The sequence below is a fragment of the Balaenoptera physalus genome (assembly GCF_965194825.1).
Source record: "Balaenoptera physalus genome assembly, chromosome: 8".
In the NCBI taxonomy this organism is placed as follows: Eukaryota; Metazoa; Chordata; class Mammalia; order Artiodactyla; family Balaenopteridae; genus Balaenoptera; species Balaenoptera physalus.
The window spans coordinates 119,727,686-119,751,507 of record NC_138887.1 but is presented as its reverse complement, the minus strand read 5'-3'; the positions used below and the strand labels follow the sequence as shown (position 1 = coordinate 119,751,507).

The following is a 23,822-nucleotide window of genomic DNA, read 5'->3' as shown; positions in this document are numbered from 1 at the left end:
TTTGTTCTTCTGGGCATTTCCTCTATTTTATTCTAAGACTCTGTAATTTTACTTTAGCAGTCATATTTTAAATTTTCAAGAATTCCACCCGGCCCCCCCCCCCCCCCCCAGCATCCTTTTTCCATTTTATGGATTCATAATCTTGAATCTCTTTGAAAATGTTAATAGAGTTTTTTTTAAAGTCATCACCCTTCCTCTTATCTGTTTGCTCTAGGGTAATTGTTGTTTATCTTGGTCTCATTTATGTTGTAGGGTTTTTAATCAGACATCTGCTGATCCTTGTCACTCATATTTAAGACCTAGTAGAAGGGCTCATGGTGAGTTCTTGGTGGGAATTAATGATTAGCTTGAAGTTGATAACCCTTTGTATTCTGACATTTAGGAGTCCATTGTTTTACCCCAGAGTGCCAACACCACCCCCCCCCCCACACTCTTTTCACCAGTTCCCTTCCCCAGACAATGATTTTTTTTTTTTAAGAAAAGATCTCTGCATTTTATTTTATTTTTTAAATGATAATTCTTTTCCTTAAAAAAATTTTTAATACTATTTCAATGATCTTTTATTGAAAGGAGCTAATGTGTGTATGTTTGATCTGCTATTTGAACCAAGAGATTCTCCTTCAGCTTTTAAGCTGGACTAGACCAAAGCTAATATTCACATGTGTATTTTATCCAGTGTTTCAGAATGTGTTAGGTTATAGAAATATAATGGGAGCTTTAGGTTGTATATGTGTTCTGGGTGTTTAGAAAAGAGAATACTCACTTTGTGTGTTGGGCCTTTTACAGCAGGTGGAGGAATAGGAAAACTCACAAAAAAGTTATGAATATGATACCTGCTGGTGAAAATATTCAGATAGCTCAGGAGAGTGTAATTAATTAAAAAGTGTAAGGCCTTTTGCCACTCTCTTCTGCCCTGTATTTCAGAGAGAATTACTGTGAACTCTATTTTGTATCCTTCTTGACTCTTGCTATGCATATATGTTTTCTATTTTTACATAATGTGCTTACATTCATTTTCACACAGATGGGATCATTTTATATGTATTTTAAAAAATTTTATTTATTTGGCTGTGCCAGGTCTTAGTTGCCGCCTGTGGGATCTTCGTTGCCGCCTGTGGGATCTTCGTTGCGGCATGTGGGATCTTTAATTGCGGGCTGTGGGATCTAGTTCCCTGGATTGAACCCGGGCCCCTTGCATTGGGAGCACAGAGTCTTAGCCTCTGCAGCACCAGGGAAGTCCCCTCGTTTTATATGTGTTGCTTTGTGATTTTCTTTTGTCACTTAGTTTATCTTGAACGTTTTCCTGTTTCAGCATATATACATCAATATCATTCATTTCAAAAACTGCCTAATCTTCATCCAGCTGATGCAAATTGAGGGCTTTGCTTATGCCAAGGAGTATTCAGGAGTGTTCTAGATTCTGGGGATTCAGTGGTGCACAACGGAGATCAAGCCCTTTCTTACACTGGACAAATACTTCAGTAGTGAGAGGAACAAAATAAATGTATTCCTTATCATTAATTTCAGACAGTGAGAGGTACCATAAAGAAAATAAAACTGTGGTAATGGTATTGAGAGTGTCCGTTAATGGTTCTGAGAGACAGTAATGCATGTAGTGAGGTTGTCAGGAAGGTCTCGTTGAAGTGATGATATTGAAATAGACCTGGGTGAAATGGAGGCAGTTATGAGAAAGTTCAGAAGAACACGGTTCATTGTGAAGCCCCCAAAAGAAGAATGAGTGTGTGATGCTCAAGGGACCCTCCTACCTCTCAAAATAAAAGGGTGGTGTTACCGGACATTCAGGAGAGCTTACGAGATCGCGTCTGAGAGGCAGGCAGGAGCCTGATCACGTGGTACCCTGCATGCTAAGGGCAGGATCATGGTAAGGAGCAGGAATTTTATTCTCAGCGCAGTGGAAGCCATTGGAGGCTTTTTTAAAAAAAATTTATTTATTTATTTAGTTAGTTAGTTAGTTAGTTAGTTAGTTATGGCTGTGTTGGGTCTCCGTTTCTGTGCGAGGGCTTTCTCTAGTTGCAGCAAGTGGGGGCCACTCTTCATCGCGGTGCGCGGGCCTCTCACTATCGCGGCCTCTCTTGTTGGGAGCACAGGCTCCAGACGCACAGGCTCAGCAATTGTGGCTCACGGGCCTAGTCGCTCCGTGGCATGTGGGATCTTCCCAGACCAGGGCTCGAACCCGTGTCCCCTGCATTGGGAGGCAGATTTTCAGCCACTGCACCACCAGGGAAGGCCCCCCATTGGAGGGTTTTAAACCAACAAAGCTATTGAAGTAATCTTGGCAGGTATGGCTTAGAGTAAGCTTGTGACAGAGGAGAAAGGTGATTAGGTTTTATATGTGTTTTGAAAGCTCCTATGATAAGGTCTGCTAAAGGATTTGATGAGGGGAGTATGAGAAAAAGAAGTAAAGCTGTTGTCTAGATTTTTGGCTTCGGCAGCTTGGGTGGATAGTAGTGTCACTTAAGATTATTAGAGAGCCTAGTGGAAAAATGGGTTTGTAAACTAGATTGGAGTACCCTAATTTATTTAGCCATTCCCTTATTGATGGTCATTTAGTTGATTTCCAATTTTATTGTTATCTTTGTAGTGAACATCCTTGTGCTTGTATAGATTTACTTGTTGGCATATTTTAGAAGGTAAATTCCTAGATACAGAGTTGTCTTATTAAAGAGTACTCGTGCTTCAGGTTTTGATAGCTACTGGCCGATTGCCCTCCACAAATGGAGTATTGACTTAGACTCCCACACAGAGTATGTGTCCGTCATCCCCCGCCCCGCATCCTTGCCAGCAACATATGCTGGGTGGGGCTGGGGTGTGGGGGACAGGGCATACAGTTCTGAAAATGGGAATTGTAGTTCTAATAGAATTTTTCTTTACTAAGTCACCTAAGTACTCTGTTCCCAGAATGAAAATCAGCCCTCATCCTTTTCCTTTTTGTCTCCCCAAAGTCATAACATGTCTCTGGCCATAGTTTCTTACAGCTACCAGTCCTATAGTTGTTGGTCAGTCCTTCTAACTTCGGTGACATTTATGAAGCCTTTCATCATAATTATGATAATAATGATGAGCATAAAGACTGTTCATTGTTTAATGTATCCTATCCTAAATGTGTCACGTGTGCTGTATTAATCTGTTTAGTCATTGCCAACAATCTAAAAGTAAATACTGTTATATCTCCAGTGTTGCCAGTGGAGAAAACTGACAAAGGACTTCTACCAATCTTTGACTATCTTTTCATTTTTTTTTTTTTAATTTTTATTTATTAATTTATTTATTTTTGGCTGTGTTGGGTCTTCGTTTCTGTGCGAGGGCTTTCTCTAGTTGCGGCAAGTGGGGGGGGTCACTCTTCATCGCGGTGCGCGTGCCTCTCACTATCGCGGCCTCTCTCGTTGGGGAGCACAGGCTCCAGACGCGCAGGCTCAGTAATTGTGGCTTACAGGCCCAGCCGCTCCGTGGCATGTGGGATCCTCCCAGACCAGGGCTCGAACCCGTGTCCCCTGCATTGGCAGGCAGATTCTCAACCACTGCGCCACCAGGGAAGCCCTATCTTTTCATTTTTATCTTCTTTTTCTGTCAGAGTGTTTCTTTCTGATAAGTTTGGCACTGTCACTTGAATACCTTTTTTCAGTCATTATGGGTCAAAACACAAACACAAAATAAGTGGCAGAAAGAGAGGCACAGATGGAGTCAATGTGTTGCAGAACACATTCAGTTTGGGAGAAAGCTCTGCTTGTTGGGTTCTGGTGGTCAAACTGCCTAGGTTCAAATTCTAGCCTTATAATTAAGTAGCTGCTTGATTTGGGGCTGATCATTGGTCTTTCTCGTAGCTCAGTTTTATCAACTTTAAAATGGAATAACAGGAATTCCCTGGTGGTGCAGTGGTTAAGAATCCGCCTAACAGTGCAGGGGACACGGGTTCAAGCCCTGGTCTGGGAAGATCCCACATGCCACGGAGCACCTAAGCCCGTGTGCCACAGCTACTGAGCCTGTGCCCTAGAGCCCGAGAACCGCAACTACTGAAGCCTGCGTGCCACAGCCACTGAAGCCCATGTGCCTAGAGCCCGTGCTCTGCAACAAGAGAAGCCACTGCAATGAGAAGCCCGCGCACTGCAACGGAGAGTAGCCCCCGCTCGCCGCAACTAGAGAAAGCCTGTGCGCAGCAATGAGGACCCAATGCAACAAATAAATAAGTAAATAAATAAATTTATAAAAACCTGGAATAACAATAGTACATGTTTTGTCGGGTTGTAGTGGGCAATAAATAACGCATGTTAAAGTGGATAGTACATGGCTAGGGCAGAGTAAGTACTTCATCAGAGTTAACTCTTATATTTACATTATTGGTCAGGAGTGAACAGTCTGTCTAACATTCAGAGCATGGGGAAAAAATACAGGCAATGGAATATCACACTCTTATGAGTTGTATGTTCATGTATAAAGTTAAAGAAATAGTAAATACCACTAGTGTTTTTAGTGAGTGAATTGGGATATACGTGTATTAAGCTTTTATGTTTCTGCTGGGGTGACATAGTCCATGGTTATTTTAATTTGCATGTCTTATGATTGAGTTAAATTGAGTGTATTTGCCACTAGCATTTCTTTTTTTTGCAAATTGCCTACCTGTGCCCTGTACCAGGTACCTTTTGACTTCAAATAACAAAAAGCTTAATTTAAAATGGCTGAAATGAGTCAGATTTCACTTCATATGACCAGAGTCCAGGTGTATTTCAGTAGCCTGATGAAATTATCAAGGACCCAGATGCTGTCCCCTTTCCTGCTTTTTAAAATCTTCAGCTTGGGAGGAATCAGGCTCCCTGACTTCAGACTATACTACAAAGCTACAGTAATCAAGACAGTATGGTACTGGCACAAAAACAGAAATATAGATCAGTGTTACAGGACAGAAAGCCCAGAGATAAACCCACGCACACATGGTCACCTTATCTTTGACAAAGGAGGCAAGGACATACAATGGAGAAAAGACAGCCTCTTCAATAAGTGGTGCTGGGAAAACTGGACAGCTACATGTGAAAGAATGAAATTAGAACACTCCCTAACACCATACACAAAAATAAACTCAAAATGTATTAAAGACCTAAATATAAGGCCAGACACTGTACAACTCTTAGAGGAAAACATAGGCAGAACACTCTATGACATAAATCACAGCAAGATCCTTTTTGACCCATCTCCTAGAGAAATGGAAATAAAAACAAAAATAAACAAATGGGCCCTAATGAAACTTAAAAGCTTTTGCACAGCAAAGGAAACCATAAACAAGATGAAAAGATAATCCTCAGAGTGGGAGAAAATATTTGCAAATGAAGCAACTGACAAAGGATTAATCTCCAAAATACACAAGCAGCTCAATATTAAACAAACAACCCAATCCAAAAATGGGCAGAAGATCTAAGTAGACATTTCATACCAAGAAGACATACAGATTGCCAACAAACACATGAAAGGATGCTCAACATCACTAATCATTAGAGAAATGCAAATCACAACTACAATGAGGTATCACCTCATACCGGTCAGAATGGCCATCATCAAAAAATCTACAAACAATAAATGCTGGAGAGGGTGTGGAGAAGAGGGAACCCTCTTGCACTGTTGGTGGGAATGTAAATTGATACAGCCACTCTGGAGCACAGTATGGAGGTTCCTTAAAAAACTAAAAATAGAACTACCATATGACCCAGCAATCCCACTACTGGGCATATATCCTGAGAAAACCATAGTTCAAAAAGAGTCATGTACCACAGTGTTCATTGCAGCACTATTTACAATAGCCAAGACATGGAAGCAACCTAAGTGTCCATCGACAGATGAATGGATAAAGAAGATGTGGCACATATATAGAATGGAATATTACTCAGCCGTACAAAGAAACAAAATTGAGTTATTTGTAGTGAGGTGGATGGACCTAGAGTCTGTCATACAGAGTGAAGTAAGTCAGAAAGAGAAAAATACCATATGCTAACACATCTATATGGAATCTTAAAAAAAAAAAAGGTTCTGAAGAACCTAGGGGCAGGACAGGAATAAAGACACAGACGTAGAGAATGGACTTGAGGACACGGGGAGGGGGAAGGGTAAGCTGGGACAAAGTGAGAGAGTGGCATGGACATATATATACTACCAAATGTAAAATAGATAGCTAGTGGGAAGCAGCTGCATAGCACAGGGAGATCAGCTCAGTGCTTTGTGACCACCTAGAGGGGTGGGATAGGGAGGGTGGGAGGGAGATGCAAGAGGGAGGAGATATGGAGATATATGTGTATGTATAGCTGATTCACGTTGTTATAAAGCAGAAACTAACACACATTGTAAAGCAATTATACCTCAATAAAGTTAAAAAAAAATCTTCAGCTTGTTGTTGAATTCACTTCAATAATTCACTTAAATAATTATTGGGCACCTATAATTTAGCAGGCAGTAGTCTGTAGCTATGGGAAATAACAGCAGTGAGGAAAACAGGCCATGTTTACTGCCCTGCGAAAGCTTACAGTTTGGTGGGGGTAGGGGACGAGGCGAACAAGAAGGTAGAATGTGCAGTAAGTAAGATGTCGTGGAAGCAAATCATTAAAAATAATAATAATAAAGCAATTAAAAAGACAAATCAAAATGCTTCAGTGACCATATATCCAACTCAAACTTTATCTGTTTAAATGATCTTCCCACTAATAAATCTTTATGTCACTCAAACTTGAACAATAAATCTTCCATACTGAAGTATCTTCCTTGCTTAATTAATTCAAAGGAAAAAACCAAAATGATTAGTAAAGGAAAATGTAGGGATTAACACACCCTTTTAATTTGTTTTAAATATTTTTAAGGTTTAAAAATTGTTTAAAGTTTTTAATTTCTAGTAAGAAAACATTATCTGAATGAATACCCTAATGGCAAACCACTGTAAAAATGTTTCAGCTGCATTTGGGGTAGAGGGGTAGGGATTATCTTCAAAGCACCCTAGCTTTCTTCATGAGAAGGTCAGAGGTACACTGGTTTGTATTATTGCGACATCCATTAGGTGAACTAAGTTGCTTTTCCTTCATCAGGGGCTTTATTTGTCAGAAGGGCATCATGCTTGACCTCCAAATTTGGCCGACAATTTACTGATGAGATTCATAACCTTTGAGTTGCTCTGATATTTTGACATATTTCCCGGGTTCTGAGCCACATCCTGGAAGGCCCACCATAACTTCTGGATCCTGTATGGCTGCAAGAACCTCTGGATCACTAATAATTTAATTGAGCCCAGGCATTCCTGCCATTCCAGGCATGCCCCCTCCCATTCCAGGCATTCCGCCAGGAAAGACACCTGGAAAAGAGCCGTACTGAGCCCCTGATTGTCATCTGGCTTCTTCCTCCCTCTGGGCGCTCTCATGTTCTTCCCGAGCCATCTTGACCCTTTCTGTTCTCCCTTTGATCTCTCGCGCTTCACGTTTTTGCTCATACTTTCTCTGATGTTCAGCAATTTCCTGGGCCCTTGGTTGAACTTCTTTCAGCATTGCACTAGCATCTTCATCATAATCCAGCTTACAGGCAAGGGCTAGATCATGGGCAGCTTCTTCCCAATGGCCCGGAAGTCTGTGTGCTTTCCCTCGCCACTTGTCTGGCTGAGCAGAATCAGGATTTATTTCAATAGCTCTGTCACAGTCTCGGATGGCAGCATTTGGCTTCTGTAATTTGATGAGGACACTTGCTCTTTTGCCATGCAGAACGGCCAAACGAGGATTCAGCTTGATGGCATCTGGGAACAAGTCAGTGGCTTTCTGTAGTTCACCCTCATTTAGGGCATCAGTGGCAGCTACTTTTTTATCATTTGCCTGATCCATCATCTCCTCAGTTATCTCTGCACTTTCATCTCCCATTTCTTGAGGGGCATCAATGTCTGGGTCAGTCACACCTTCATTGTCAATTTCTAGATCACTTTCCTCACTTGATGGTTCATCTGTCTTTATGTTTTCCTCCGCCTTCTTACTGTTTTTTCTTCCTTGGTATTTTCTTCCAATTTAGTTTTATGAGTAGCAGGTGGTATTTTACCCCCCATGCTCTCCACCCACTCCCTCAGGAAGCGCATTTCCTCGGTGTGCAGAACGCTCGGGTCCTGCTTGCACATTTTCATGAAGGCTCGAAGCTCTCTCACTTTGGGGGGTCCATGGTCCGGAGGCGGCGGGCACGGCGAGGCCGTGGCCCGATGTTAAGTGTTATGGAGAAAAATAAAGCAATGCAGGGGGACGGGCGAGGTTGAGTCGGGTTATTTTAATGACGTGATCAGGGAAGGCTTCAATGCAGTGACCTTTGAGTGGAGTCTCAATGGTAGTAAGAGTGCAAGGGCAAGAGGTGCGGTGGAAGAGCATTTCAGACAGAGGGCCTCTCCCGGAGCACACAGGCCCGGGGCAGGAGTGAGCTGGCGCCTTCAAAGACCTGGAAGGAGAGCTGGGGCGGGTGGCAGAGCTGAGTGATGGCTGGCAGAGAGGGGGAGCAGGAAGTCAGAGCGTGCAGGGCCTTGTAGACCGTTGTGAGATGTTTTGGCCTTTCTTCCCGGTGAGATGAGATACCTTTGGGGGCTTTCGAGCAGGGGGCTGGCCTTATCTGATGAACACTTTGCAAGGTTCATGCTGGCTGCTGTGTTGAGACTAGGATGAAGGGGACAGAGGCTGAAGCAGGCGTGGTAGTTACGAAAGTATTGCAAGCAGCCAGGTGAGAGGTATTTTGGAAAAAGATAGACGTCAGAGAAGTGGTTCTGTATATATTTTGAAGGTAGACTGAAAGGATCTGTGGAGGAGTTGGGTGTGAGATGTGAGAAGAAGAGAGGAGTGGTGTTCACACTTCTGGTAGTCCACGTGACCAGCGCCCTGAAGATGTGGTCTATCTCTTCGTGTACGTCTATTTTATTTGGAACAAAAACCTTTCCTGGATGCTCTCAGATTTCCCCTTGGATCCTGTTGGCTGTGATTGGTCATGTATTCCTGTTGTAGGTACAAGTGAGGCCAGGAAAGCCAACATCTGTTCCTCTGAGGCCTTATAATGGGAGGTGGCCTCTGACAGCGAGAACAAGTTGATGGCGGGGGGTGGAGTGGCTGCTGGTTGGGTAACAGTAGTGGCTTCCGTATATCACTGCCCACTTTTCTGTTGGGTTGGTCATCCTTTAAAAAAAAATTTTTTTTAAAGTGACTTGTAAATACTCTTTGCATGTTAAGAAAATAAGCTCTTGTAATAATAGATTCTAAATATTTCCAAGCCATATATTTTAATGAGGTTTTTTACTCAGAGGTCAGTTTTCTAATTTTGAAATAAATGAATCCTTTCAAAGTTACAAGTGGGGGCAGGTGAATGCGGAGACTGATGCATAATTTATAGTTTTTCCTACTCTAGGTGCAAGTGTCATTTTAACCTGAATGCTGGCTAGTCATTCTTTATAAAACTCTCATTTGGGGTCTTGTAAGGGCGGCAGTGAGGTGGATGGGAAAAACAGAACCACCCTGATACCTCTGTGCCCTGTAGATCTCTCTCTCGTTACTGCCTCCTACCACTGAAGATGTGCAGCTTCATCAGAGGCAGTCTTCAGTAAGGTTTTCTTCTTACAGTTTTTTCTTGCTTCTCTCTTCAGTGGTCATTGTCTGCTGACTTTTCCTTCCCTCCCTCCCTCGCTCCCTCTCTTCCTTCACCAACAAAGCTGATAACTGGCTTATTATAACAAGAGAATTTTGTCTTATTATATGATTAATTGTTCATCCTTCAACACGGGAGGCAGTGTAGCTCTAAGATTTTGAGTGTGCTCTTCCTCCCCAGTCACAGCAGAGTTTTGAGCTTCGCCTCCACTACTTACTAGCGGTGTGACCCAGACCGCTTCATTGCACAGCTCCGTTTCTGTTGTGCTAGGGATGGCATTCCCATCAAACACGATGCAAATGCTGCTTCCTGGAGTTGTACAATGTGGTGGTTCTGATGTGACTTTAGGCAGGTTAATTCAGCCCTGAGTTTTCAATGAGATCATGAATGTGGAATTCTAAGAACACTGCCTTTAAGGGACTTAAGAGGAAATGATGAACAATTCCATAGCCCTTCGTTTTTACCTTTGAATAAGGGTGATGACTAATAACTAATCAAGTGGGGAAGTAGGGTCATTGTGAAGTAGCTGTGAGGTATTATGGAAGGTATATTATAAAAACCTCTATTTTTTCCCCCTCTGCACACGTCGTTGTTAAAAAAGCAATTGTGAGTATATGAGTTTGGATCATTTCCACAGTTCACCTGGAGCTCTGAGGCCTTTCCAAGACTCCGTTGTGTTGATGCACAGGGTTGGGGGGGGTACAGATAGGTGAGATACATTTACAGTTGTTGCTTGATAGCTTATCAAGGCATAGCCAAGAGAGGGAATTCAGTGCAGGCAGGTGAAAATATATTTAGTTTTCTTTTTCCAAAGTGTTCACTTTAATATACTTCTGGTAGGATATTAGAACAATTTCTAAGTTCCAAGTTCTGTGCTTAAAATCAGGAGATTCTCTAGGAGTCACTGGTTTAGTTTCTGTGCCATAATTCAAGTAGAGTTACAACACTGTTACAGCAGTTGTTGGGAATTTAGGGGTTTAGGGCTCAAAATAAATGCACATTCACTTATGTCCTTTTTTGTGCGGGGTACTTTTTTGGGGGAATGGTTTTAAGCGTAGATTTACAAGGAAAATCAACCTAGTGCATATTAAATACAGTGTATTCCTTTTGATCAAAACTTGCCTAGAGGAATGTTTTTCCAGTAGGTGCAGAGGGGAGTGTAATCGTAAATAAGATTGTTTTATTCCTTTTTTAAAATTTGGCTGCGTGCGGGACCTTTTTAGTTGCGGCATGTGGGATCTTAGCTGCAGCATGTGGGATCTAGTTTCCTGACCAGGGGTTGAACCCAGGCCCCCTGCATTGGGAGTGCGGAGTCTTAACCACTGGACCACCAGGGAAGTCTCAAGATTGTTTTATTCTTAATGAAGTTATGTCTTAGAGCAAGAGAAAGGTACATAAATTTTTCTTTATATTAGCCCTGTATTATAATTTGACTTACAACCTTGTAGCTTTAGATTTGTAGAGTGATTACTAACCACCTGTCACTGTGCGGATCTGTAAAGACTCCATGGTGAGATGAATGTATGGGAGAAGGGTAGGAGTTATGTGCTAGTGCATATCCAGGCAGAAGGAGCAACTTAAGGATTGGTGGCACAGACCTGCGAAATTGCTCGGCCCATTTGTAAAGTGTTCAGTGTTAATAAAAATACAATATACTGTATATCATAGTTCCCACATTGAATTTAACCATAACTAAGGATACAATTGTGGCTCTAAAGCAGTTGTCTCCAAACTTATATTTGTTTTCTTTTTCTTTTTTAAAAATTTATTATTTATTTATTTTAAAAAATTTATTTATTTTATTTATTTGGTTTTGGCTGCATTGGGTCTTTGTTGCTGCACGCGGGCCTTCTCTAGTTGCGGCGAGGGGGGGCTACTCTTCGTTGCGGTGCGCGGGCTTCTCATTGCGGTGGCTTCTCTTGTTGCGGAGCATGGGCTCTAGGTATGCGGGCTTCAGTAGTTGTGGCGTGAGGGTTCAGTAGTTGTGGCTTGTGGGCTCTAGAGCGCAGGCTTAGTAGTTGTGGCGCACAGGCTTTGTTGCTCCATGGCATGTGGGATCTTCCCGGACCAGGGCTCGAACCCATGTCCCCTGCATTGGCAGAGGATTCTTAATCACTGCGCCACCAGGGAAGTCCCAAACATATTTGAATCATGCCTCCATTAGTAAGAATTAGAATCCTTGGTCTCAAGCATCTGTATCCTTTTTATTTTTCTTTTTGAAATAGTATACATCTATCACAATCCTTATATTAATACGGGTTGCTAAATTTTAGGAGAGCTAAATTTCACATTCCTTATTCATCTCAAGTTCTAGGATTTGCAGGCTTGTGATTAGGACATTTAAGTGTGTTGTGTGCATTCTGCTTTGGAGACCACTACTCTAAAAGACCATGGTATAAAGAGGATTCAGAATGTTTGTTTTTCTGCTTTGAATGTTAAGTGGTATGTAGTGTAGATGGATGGGATAGAGAGAGTGATGAGTGGAATCTTTGAATCCCGAAGAGGCCATTGGAGGTATCAGAGTATTGGTGAAATAAAAAGTTTGAGTTCTGGGTCTGCATTCTGTGAAGGCTGTAAATGAATATTCATGTCTCCTTAACATTTATTTAGTATCCACTGTGCCCCAGGCACTCTTCCCAGCAATTTCATATATGTTACTTAATCCACAACCCTTTTACTGATGAAGAATCCAGCTTGTTAATTTATGTAAGTGGGAAAAAGCCAGAATTTTTCCAGGACTTTGACTCAAAGCTCTTTGTTTTTCTCTTTTTACTACAGCTCTTTTGAGGAGCTCTAAAATCTAGTTGAGGAGTTAGGAGAAATAGACATTCAACAAAGTGTTAAAGAGGAAATTCTAAGTCCTTGGAATAGTGACTGTGTTTCTTGGGTCAGAGCTCTGTCTAGCCAAGTGCATACAGAAGATGTTTAATAAATACCTGTTAAGCATTCAAGGACTCTTAGTATCAAGCAGCGTGGGATTTTAAGACACGTGGACTTGAGTCTCAGCACTTCCATTTCCTAACTGTATGACCTTGGCCAGTTACTTACCCTCTCTGAGCCTGAGTTTCCTTATCTGAAAAATGGGGGACTCAATCTCAGTTGCACTGGGTTGTTATGAGAATTAAATGATAATGTATAAGATGCCTAACTCACAGGGTCTATTATGTGTTACCTAGCTTCTATAATGACTTTGAACACAAACACAGGCAGGTTCTGTACTTGTTATAGCTGTTGGTTCTCTAATCTCCAGGGAGGTGTGTAACAACAGTGCTCTCCTCTAGTTTCTATCTCCACCAGTTCCTTTTGGAGCTGGTAAAAATTAAAAATATCTTATTTTAACATAGTACATTATTTTGTTTCAAATGATAAATAGTAAGATAAAATGTAGTTTTAGTGGCCAGTGTATGGTAAACTCTGATGTCTAGGATATTCTCTTATATCATTTAATTTAATGGGTTTTTTTTTTGGGGGGGGGTGGTAAATACAGGCCAGCGTGAAGAAGAAAATGAAAACATCCACAACTTCACCTTGCTGGCTTAAAAAAATTCCATGTACGTGATTAAGAAATTTAAATTCTATAAACCAGAAGCCCCCTCTATTAGCTTGGGTGTCATAAAAAAAAATATACCAGAGACTGGTGGCTTAAACAACAGAAACTTATTTTCTCACAATTTTGGAGGCTGGAAGTCCCAGATCAAGGTGTCAGCAGAGTGAGTTTCTTCTGAGGTCTCTCTCCTTCCTTGGCTTGCAGGCGGCCGCCTTCTCACTGTGTCCTCACCAGCTCCTCCCTCTGTGTTGTCCGTGTTCTCATCTCCTCTTTTTTTTTTTTAATTTATTTTTTAATTTAATTTTTATTTTAAAAACATTTTTTTTAAAAATAAATTTATTTTATTTATTTTTGGCTGTGTTGGGTCTTTGTTGCTGCGTGCGGGGCTTTTTCTAGTTGCGGTGAGCGGGAGCTACTCTTCGTTGTGGTGCGCGGGCTTCTCATTGCGGTGGCTTCTCTCGTTGTGGAGCACGGGCTCTAGGCATGCGGGGTTCAGTAGTTGCGGCACATGGGCTCAGTAGTTGTGGCTCACGGGCTCTAGAGCACAGGCTCAGTAGTTGTGGCGCACGGGCTTAGTTGCTCCACGGCATGTGGGATCTTCCCGGACCAGGGATCGAACCCGTGTCCCCTGCATTAGCAGGCGGATTCTTAACCACTGTGCCACCAGGGAAGTCCTCATCTCCTCTTCTTAAAAAGACATTTGTCATACTGGATTCGGGCTCACTCTTAACACACTGGTTTTAACTTCTTTACCTCTTTATAGGCCGTATTTCCAGATACAGTCGCACTCTGAGATGCTGCGTGTGTGGGCATCGGCATGTGAATTTGGGGCGCACACAGGTCAGCCCGTAACTGCCCTACCCTTGAAACTGCTAGTGACTGTTATATTTATATAGTTCCAGAAGAAGTTCCTGTTCGTATATCTGTGGGCATATGAAGTTATATAACTAGGGGTAATTAAATTAGTTTCTTTGAACTTAATGTGAACAGTAGCAGCAAAGAATTACTGTAGGTTTGTGCTAGGTTGGGGAAATGAACTTGTTATATGGAACCAGACATGATGGTATATTTATGGGGGGTGTGTGTGTGTGTGTAGTATATATGAGTTTGTTTATGTAAATACCAATATATGAAAGCCTCTTCAATGTAAAGTTGACTAGTTTCATATTTGTCTTAAGTCCTTGATGTGCTAAAACTTTTTGTGTGTGTGTCAACCTATGAGTTTGATTTATTCATTCAGTTCTTACTGCATACATACTGCTGTGTCAGGTACTCTGTTAGGCATTGGAAGTATACAGGATCATAAGATGAGATCCCTGCCCACCAGCCCTAAAGTTGGGTGAACCGGCAAGGGTGGTGAGACAAGTGGAGATATGGACAGGCTTCTGAGTCCTGAAAAGAGGAGGAGCTCTTCGTACCCTGAGGCTTACACAACGCTTTTCTAGAGAAGGTAACACTAAACTGAAGCTTGTAAGGACCGTCTAAAGAGTATTTCAGGCAGAAGGAATAGAACTTGTAAAGGCAGAGAGTTTTGAAGGGGATGATAAAAGGTTAAATATGGTGAAAGTATAACATGGAGAGGAGCGACAGTAGATGAGGCTGAGCTGGTTGCATAAGTTGCATCATGAAGGGTCTTATATGCTATATTAAGAAGTTTGTGGGGCTTCACTGGTGGCACAGTGGTTAAAAATCTGCCTGCCAGTGCAGGAGACACGGATTCGAGCCCTGGTCCGGGAATATCCCACATGCTGCGGAGCAACTAAGCCCGTGTGCCACGAGTACTGAGCTCGTGAGCCTAGAGCCCGTGCTCTGCAACAAGAGAGGCCACCACAATAAGCATGTGCACCGCAACGAAGAGTAGCCCACACTCTCCACAACTAGAGAAGGCCCCGCGCGCACCAATGAAGACCCAACACAGCCAAAAATAAATAAATTATTAAAAAAAAAAATGTTTGTATTTCGTTCTTTTTTTTTTTTTTTTTAAAGAAGTTTGTATATCTGTCTCTAAGGCGTGCAGTGTGCCACCACTGGGGATGAAAGAAGGGGAGCAGCATCGTATTTGCATTTTCAAAGCATCTGTCTGCGTTGGTGTGGAGGATGAACGGAGGGAGATGGGACGTGGTTGGGTGCTGGCAGGTGAGAGAGGAATGACTGCCTGAAAGAAGGCAGTTTGGGGGATGACAGAGAGGCAACAGACTGCAAAGAGGTCTCAGAGGTAGGATTAATAGGACTTATTTAGGAAGGGGAGAAAACTGAAATGATTGAAGTTTCTAGGCGGATGGAACAGATTTGGGTAGAAGCCAGATGATGACAGATTGAGTTTTGGATCTGTTGAACTAAAAGTGCCTGTGTTCCATTCAAGCGAAGATGCTCACTGGGAACTTGGATGTGTGGAGAGTGGGTGTGGACTGGAGCCGAGACTCAGTGTGAAGGTGGGAGTTGAGGGCATAAGAACCTGTCTAGTGAAAAGAAGCAATTGGGAACTGTATTCCAGGGAGCGTTAGTATTTTCACTGGTGGTCAGAAGGAAACACTGTAAAGGTGGCCAGAGGAGCCAGGAGATAGATTTCTAGCAGGTCTGTGTATGATGTACAGTGTCGGTTGTTCTAGGGATAACTGTGGGGTGAGATAAAGATGACTTAGAGAGTGTCTGATAGATTTGACTATCTGCTGTCTGGAATAGTGGGTTTGTTAACCAGATTACAGAAGGTTCTGTGGTGAATTAGAGACAAGAGAAAGAACAGGCACGAATAACTGACGAGACTTTCTATAGAAGGTAACGTATATGGTATCAGAGAGGAAGGAAGCGGGGCTCAGGGATGATGGACATTTAGAGGTAGGTAAGGCTAGATTTATGGGAGGGAGACAGTGGCAGGAATGGTGGTAGCGGGGAGAGGTTAAAGAGAAACAAAAAAGGGAGGGCATTTTGGAGTAAGGGGTTGACTTGGGATCCACAGGATTGGATTGGGATTGGGATTGGGATTCATTTATTCTTTATTTTTTCCTCCCCTACTAAATGGCTATCTTGGATAATCTCTTGAGTGTGAATTGGAATATCCTCAGTTTGTCTCAGGACCAAAGATATATTCTGGTATCAGGAACTAGGTTTTTTTTCCATTTTCAATTACACTTAAGTAGGAAAAGCTGAATTAGTGAATCTGTTACATAGCGTTGAGATAGTTTTCTGGTGATGGGGAGAGGAATCTAGCTAGCGCTCTGAGTTAGCCTGTTACGCTGGGGAAGAAGGTAGTTGTATAAGCTTCCTGGGGCTATTGTAACAGAGTACCAGAAACAGACGTTTACTGTCTCACATCTGCTACAGGCCTCTCTCCTAGTTTCTGGTGGTTGCTGGGCAGTCCTTGGTGTTCCTTGACTTGCAGCTGCCTCACTCCAGTCTGTCTCCATTGTCACAAGACCTTCCGCCTGTATGTCTGTGTCTCTTTGTCCAAATTACCCTCTTATAAGGACACTGGCCATACTAGATTTAGAGCTCATCTTACTCCAGTATGACCTTATCTTAACTTGATTACATCTGCAAAGACCCTATTTCCAAATCAGGTCACATTTCTCAGGTTCCAGGTGGACATGAATTCTGGGGACGGTATTCAACCAAATATGGTAGTTTTAGAAATGCATTTCTAAAGTGAAATTTCATGCATCAATTAAAGTTGTAGAGCGGGTTTTATAATACTAAGGGAATTGTCAAAGCAGTCCCATTAGAATTGTTTTAACCTATTTAGGGCTTAAGTCTCTGTGATTATACATTTTTAGTATTGTAAACCAATTCAGATGAAATCCTGTAAATCTAAATCCGAATTATAAATTAAAACTTCCCCACTTTTATTATTTTTAAGTGTAAGAATACCATTATTACCAAGGAGAGATCATTGAGGATAATCTTTTCTGATGAGAAAATGATGAGAAATGCCATTGTATATTTTAAAGTAGATGGTTGTAAAATGCTTACTGTTGGATTCCCCTCTGCCCCCCAAATACCAGACTGGTTTGTGAAAAAAATAAACCTTTTTATTCTAAATCTAGTAGTAAAAAAAGAAATTTAAACTAGTCTGGGTAGATATCACCTGAAGATATAACTCTTTTTTTTTTTTTGAGTTTCTTTGTACATAATTTCTGCTTTTTTCTTGTGTTTTCAGTTTTCAGGGATGGTAGTAAGGTACATTTTCTTCATTGTCTTGCCTTCTTTTAAAATTTATGTCAGGCTTCATCTAGGTCTTTCTGCTGTATTTTAGACCAGTGCTGTCCAGTAGTGCTTTCTGTAGCGATGGACATGCTCTATATCTATGCTTTTCACTGGGGTAGCCGCTGGAAATGGAGCTGGTGGGACTGAGGAGCTGAATTTTAACAGTATTTAATTTTAATTTTAATTCATTTAAATTTAAATAGTCACATGTAGCTAGTAGCTACTGTGTTGCTCAGCCCAATTCTAGACTTCTCTCCGATTTCTCTCTCCAGCCCTGCCTTCCTTTTCTCTCAGGTGGTCATTGTTATTAGTTTGGGGTCTGTCCTACCAAAATTTTTTGGTGTATATGTAAGAAATACATGCACATGTTTGAATATATACTGGTTTTAAAAAAAAAACATTTATTTATTTATTTTTGGCTGCATTGTGTCTTCGTTGTTGTGTGCTGGCTTTCTCTGGTTGTGGCCTGCAGGCTTCTCATTGCAGTGGCTTCTCTTGTGGAGCACAGGCTCTAGGTGCGCGAGCTTCAGTAGTTGTGGCGCACAGGCTCAGTAGTTGTGGTGCACGGGCTTAGTTGCTCTGTGGCGTGTGGGATCTTCCCGGACCAGGGCTTGAACCCGTGTCCCCTGCATTGGCAGGCGGATTCTTAATCACTGTACCACCAGGGGAGTCCTGTGTGTGTGTTTTTAAATGTATTAAAAGAGATTTACTTACAGATGTGTAAACACATGTATATCCATGTATATGAGTGAAATTGATCAAATGATATATTCATTTTAAAGGGCTACATTTTTTTTTCCTCCCAACCTGGACGCTTCACTCTACATATTATGCTAATGTGGGATTTGGGGAGTTTGATCAGTTTACATTACTGTAAATCATAGATATGTCTTTAAAGTATTTCTAATTGTAACAGTACACGTGCTCATCATAAATTCGAACTCTAACAAAAGGTATAAATCACAAGTGCAGGTCTACTCCCCAGAGGTAATCACTGGAAACTTTCTTGTATTTCTTTCCAGATGTTCTTCATTTGTAGGTAAGAGATGTATGTATGTAGGGAAAAAAAAAAAAAAAAGATATAGGTATGTATTTTTTGAAAACAAATGGAATTATGCTGTAAACACTGTTCTGTAACTTGCTTCTTTTGCTTAACAGTGTATTTTGTACATCTTTTCATAGATACCTGTTGATTAATAATGTAGGTACAATTCAGTGATAATTGAAATAAAGTGTTTTTCCATTTACTGAATCCTATTTTTTTTAATTAGGTTTTTTTTTTTCCGTTGTACCGGGTCTTAGTTGCGGCATGCATGTGGGATCTAGTTCCCTGACCAGGGATGAACCTGGGCCCCCTGCATTGGGAGCATGGAGTCTTACCCACTGTGCCCCCAGGGAAGTCCCCTTGAATCCTATTTTTAAAAATTACTAATATTATTAAATCATGTTATATAATTGTCAGTAGGGATGGCTCAGGTAAAATCTAATAGGAAAGGCTGGATTAAAATTTTAAACTTGTGGGACTTTCCTGGTGGTCCATTGGTTAAGACTCTGTGCTCCCAATGTAAGGGGCACAGGTTTGATCCCTGGTCAGGGAACTAAGATCCCACATGCCGCATGGCGTGGCCAAAAAAACAAAAAAACAAAAACTTATACTACATATGCCTATTTGCAAGTGTAACAGAGTTTGGTCTTTTTAATGTACTTGGTCTTTTAAAAATGTCTTATTCTGATGTCTCTTGTCTATTGTAAAACCCCACTTAAACTTTTGGGAGCTGATTTCTGTCTTTTTGCTTTAAGATAACACTGTTCTGCAGTTATTCTTCTGAGAGATGGAAGTGATTTTTTTTTTCAAGGAATGCATAGCAAAATTAGCAAAATTCTGTATTAAATGTGTTCACTCTGGTTCCACTTACGGGTCTTATGACCTTAGAAGATGCTTAAGAGCCTGAGCTCTGTGTTAATCCAGGGCTGGTTCAAATCCTGGATGCACCACTTAATAATTAATTGTGTGACCATCATCCTCTCCCTGCTTCAGTTTTCTTGTCTGTAAAATGAGGAGTGATGATTGATGTGATGGGTCCATAAAAAGTACTGTGTTAGTTGAAATTATGACACCTGCTGTAACAGATAAACCCTGAAATCTCAGGGGCTTAAGGAAATAATAGTTTATTCTACCGGGACTTGAGTTAATCTGTTCTCTGATGTCTTCTACACATGACTTCCAAGATTGCCCTGGGCATTGATATCCACCTGGCAGATGGGGGAGGGAGGGGTGCAGGATCGTGTGGGAGCTTTGGAGGTAGGGCCTGGGAGTAGTGAAGAGGTATCCAGCACTTTCGCCCACATTTCACTGTCAGGAACTCAGACACATGGCAGGGAGGTTGGGAAATGTAGCCTAGCTGCTTGCCCAGGAGGACAGGGAAAATGCGTTTGGTGAATAACCAGCCAGTCTTTGCAGTAAGTACTCAGCCCAGCAGATGGTTCTAAAGTTGTTGTTAAGCAAGTCACTTTACCTCTTGGTGGTGGTGGGGGGGGGGTGTCTGTGTTTCCGTCTGTGAAGGGAGGAGGAGGGTGGTCATGATGAGGGGAATGGTTAACATTTGTTGAGAACTGCTGTGAAGCTCTGTTTTAGGAGAACTGTATATTATAACTGTGTTCATTCATTTAATTCTTTAAGAAGTCCTCTAAGGTAAAGACAATTATCATCCTTTTTTTTCTTTTTAACATCCAAGGAAACTAAGGCCCAGACGGAGTCATACATGGAGTTAGGATTTGAACCCAGGCAGTGTTCACTGCAGGGTCTGTGCTTTTAACACGCCCTACTGAAAGTCCTGTGTAAACACAGCTTCATTTAACCCCCTGGACCCTGCTGTGTCCTGAATCTTTCTTCTCTTGGTGTCTTTTCTTCAGCGGAGGTCTTCTTTGTGCCAAAATAATTTCTTTCAAGTTGCTGCCACCTCCATCTGTGATCTTTTTTTCCTTCCCTCCACTTGCCCTGATATTCAGTAGACTTATAGTCACTCCTTTTCCCTCTCTACCTGGTTTTTTTTTTTTTAACTTTCTATTAGAGAAAATTTGCCCATATCCAAGTGTGTAGAGAATAGTATAATGAACCCCAAAGTACCCATCTTCTAGCTTAAACAGTCATCAATACATGGCCAGTGTTGTTTCATTTATACTGTTACCCACTTCTCCTTTTCTGTTATTTTGAAACAAACTACAGGCATAATTTCATTTATAAATATTTGAGAATGTGTCTCTAAAAAGTAAAGACTTAAGAAAACCCAAATACCACCCTCATACCTAAAAATAGTTAACAGTTAAGTCCAGAATACCATCAGATATTGAGTGTTCAGTTTAAGCAGGTGTCTCAATTTAAAACAAAACAAAACAAAACCAGTTTGTTTGAATCAGGAGCTGAATGAGGCCCACACATTGTGATTAAGTCTTTTTTACTCTATAGGTCGCTACCTCCTTTTTTCCTTGCCATTTATTTGTTGAAGAAACAAGTTATTTGCCCTGTAGAGTTTCCTGCTGTTTGGATTTTGCTGATTGTATCCCTGAGGTTTAACATGTCTTTCTAGTCTCTGTATTTCCAAGTTCAAGTTCACCCTTGAACAACCTGGGGGTTAGGGATGCCAATCCTCTGCACAGTTGAAATTCTGTGTATAACTTCTTTGTGTGTGTGTGTGTGTGTGTGTGTGTGTAACTTTAAAGCCAGCCCTCCGTATCTGTGGTTCTGCATCCACAGATTCACCCAGTTACAGATTGTAGAGTACTGCAGTACCTATTCACTGGAAAAAATCCCTATGTAAGTGCACCTGCCTAGTTCAAACCTGAGTGATTCAGGGGTCAACTGTACGTAGTTGGAGCTAGAGGCTTGATCAGATTCGAGTTCCATTTTATTTTCCATGACTGCTGTTCATGTTGCAGTGCTTTCTTTCATCTGGAGGCACATAATGTCTGGTTGTCTCTTTTTGTGATACTGGCAGCTATTGATGACCAGTGTCTGGGTCTGATTCATTTACTAGGTTGTAAAGTGGTGATGTTCTGTTATGCCTTCATTTTATTAGCTGGAATGCTTTTTATAGAGAAAAATCCCCCTCACCTGTTGTTTGGTTGCCTAGTGTAACAGTTTACATAGGAAAGGCAGGATAAATGTTTGATTCTTTCTCTTTCTTTATCAGTTTGTGGTGTAATGAGTTGGTTCATGAGCATTTCCCAACTGTGCTTGATACGTTTTTCTTATTCTTATTTTCTTATGTATAAGTCACTGCGCAGGAAAATATCTGAAAATTAACAGATAAAGGCAAGATTCCACCACAGTCACTGGCTGGTGGGGGACCAGTACAGTGTGGCAGAAATAGTGTTGTACACATACTGGGGAGCACGTAACAGAGGTGCTTAGCTTGAAGGTTGGGAAAGAGCTCTGTAGTTGATCTTGAGCTGCGTTTTGAAGGTTGAATAGCAGTTTGCTCTGGAGGAGGTGATTCCTTTCCAGGCAGAGGGAGCAGCATGTGCAGAGGCTCTGGGGAGGGAGTGAGTTTGTAACTGTGGGGATGTCTTATGGCTGAGCCGAGTGTGCCCGGTGCAGGAGGCTGCAGAGATAGTGGGGATTTTAACTCAATTAAGGAAGAGTTTTGACTTAACTCTGAAGGCCATGGAGAGACACTGAAAGGTTTTTATCCAGGTGAATGACATAAGAAACCCATCTTATGAGGATCACTTTGGCAGCACTGTGGAGAGTGACTCACGGTGCCCTTTTCTGAACTGCTTATACAGATTTGGTTTCTTTCTTGGTATTGCTCCCTTCTTCTTCCCCCATTGCCGCCAACACACACGCACACACGTGTGCGCGCGCGCACACGCACTCTGTCTCAGGCCTCCTTCTAGAGTCCTGGCTCTTGTTCTTTGCAGAGCTTGGGTAACTGTCAAGGCTAGAAAGGAGGCTGTCTCGAAAAAAAAAGTGGTTGGTTGCAGTGGTTGAGAAGTCACTGCTGCTGTCCGAGCAGTACAGTGCTAGGCGTCATAGGAGGAATGATGACAGGAACTGTAGGTGACTAACGAGCACGTAGCTGTGGTGCCAGGCACTGTTCCCAGCATGCTGCTATCCCCGTTGTACAGACGAGCAGACGTGCAGGGGAAGTTAAGGGACTTGCTCAAGGTTATACTCTAGTAAGAGGCAGAGGTGAGATGGAGCCTGAGCATTCGGCCTCATTCGAGTTCGTGCTTTGTGCCTAATGCACACCAAGCAGTCCCCATAACGTGTGTCATATAATCCCACCCCTCCCAGGGTTTCCAGGCCTCTGACCCTTCCCCTTAGTCTTATGTCAACAGAGTCTTTCCCAGGGTTTCTGGTCTAGTAGCCGCCTATCCCATGGCAAAGTGAGAACCCCCAGTGTGGCTGGTGATGCAGTTTGATCCCTGAACTGTGGGGGGAGATGTTTTAGCATTCCTACTGAAAAAATTTTTTCTCACACATACGTTAAACCCAGGTTTCTTAGGTTTTGTAAGACTGCCATTCAACTATAAGTAGTTGAGTTAAAAATGTTTATTGTATCAGAAAAAAATTAATACATCTAAATTATAAATGTTCATCTACAAAAGAACATAAAAATGCCCCACCATCTTAAATTAAGGTTTACAAACACTTAGTGGTATATATTTTTTACATACACCTTAAATTAAGGTTTACAAACACTTAGTGGTATATATTTTTTACATACACATACAAATTATGTATGTATACATACATGTATGGAAAACATGTAGAAAAAATAGAAAATAAACCACCAAAAACTAAGTCGTCCATGCAGTCAGTAAAGTTGCAGGATACAAGATTAATATGCAGAAATCTGCTGTTTTTCTATACACTGATAGCAAACTATCAGAAAGAGAAATTAAGAAAACAATTCCATTTATAATTGAATCAAAGAGAAGGTAAAAGACCTGTACTCAGAAAACAGTAAGACACTGTTGAAAGAAACTGAAGACAACAGTAACAAATGGCAAGATGTACAGTTGTGTTCATGGATTGAAAGAATTAATATTATTAAAATGACCACACTACCCAAGGGAATCTATGGATTCCATGCAATCCCTATGAAAATACCAATGGCATTTTCCAAAGAACTAGAGCAAATAATTCTAAAATTTTTATGGAAACAGAAAAGACCCCAAATAACCAGAACAATCTTGAGAAAGAAGAACAGACCTGGAGGGATCATGCTCCCTGATTTCAAACTATATTACAAAGCTACAGTAATCAGAAGCAGTATGGTACTGGCACAAAAACAGACAAATAGATCAATGAAACAGAATAGAGAGCCCAGAAACAAACCACACTTAATGTGGTCAATTATTCTACAACAGAGGATATACCAAGGCAAGGATATACCATGGGGAAAAGACAGCCTCTTCAATAAATGGTTTTCGG

General features: G+C 41.5%; 1 protein-coding gene and 1 pseudogene across 30 annotated transcripts in view; one reads left to right on the top strand and one right to left on the bottom strand.

Moving 5' to 3' along the window:
• Positions 1–23,822, top strand: part of KMT2C (lysine methyltransferase 2C) — a 275,535-nt gene that overhangs the window by 30,581 nt on the left and 221,132 nt on the right. The gene's annotated exons all lie outside the window — the stretch shown is intronic.
• LOC309666384 (hsc70-interacting protein pseudogene) lies at positions 1,944–15,067 on the bottom strand (annotated as a pseudogene). Its single transcript has one exon. The product of its transcript is annotated as a hsc70-interacting protein pseudogene (transcript).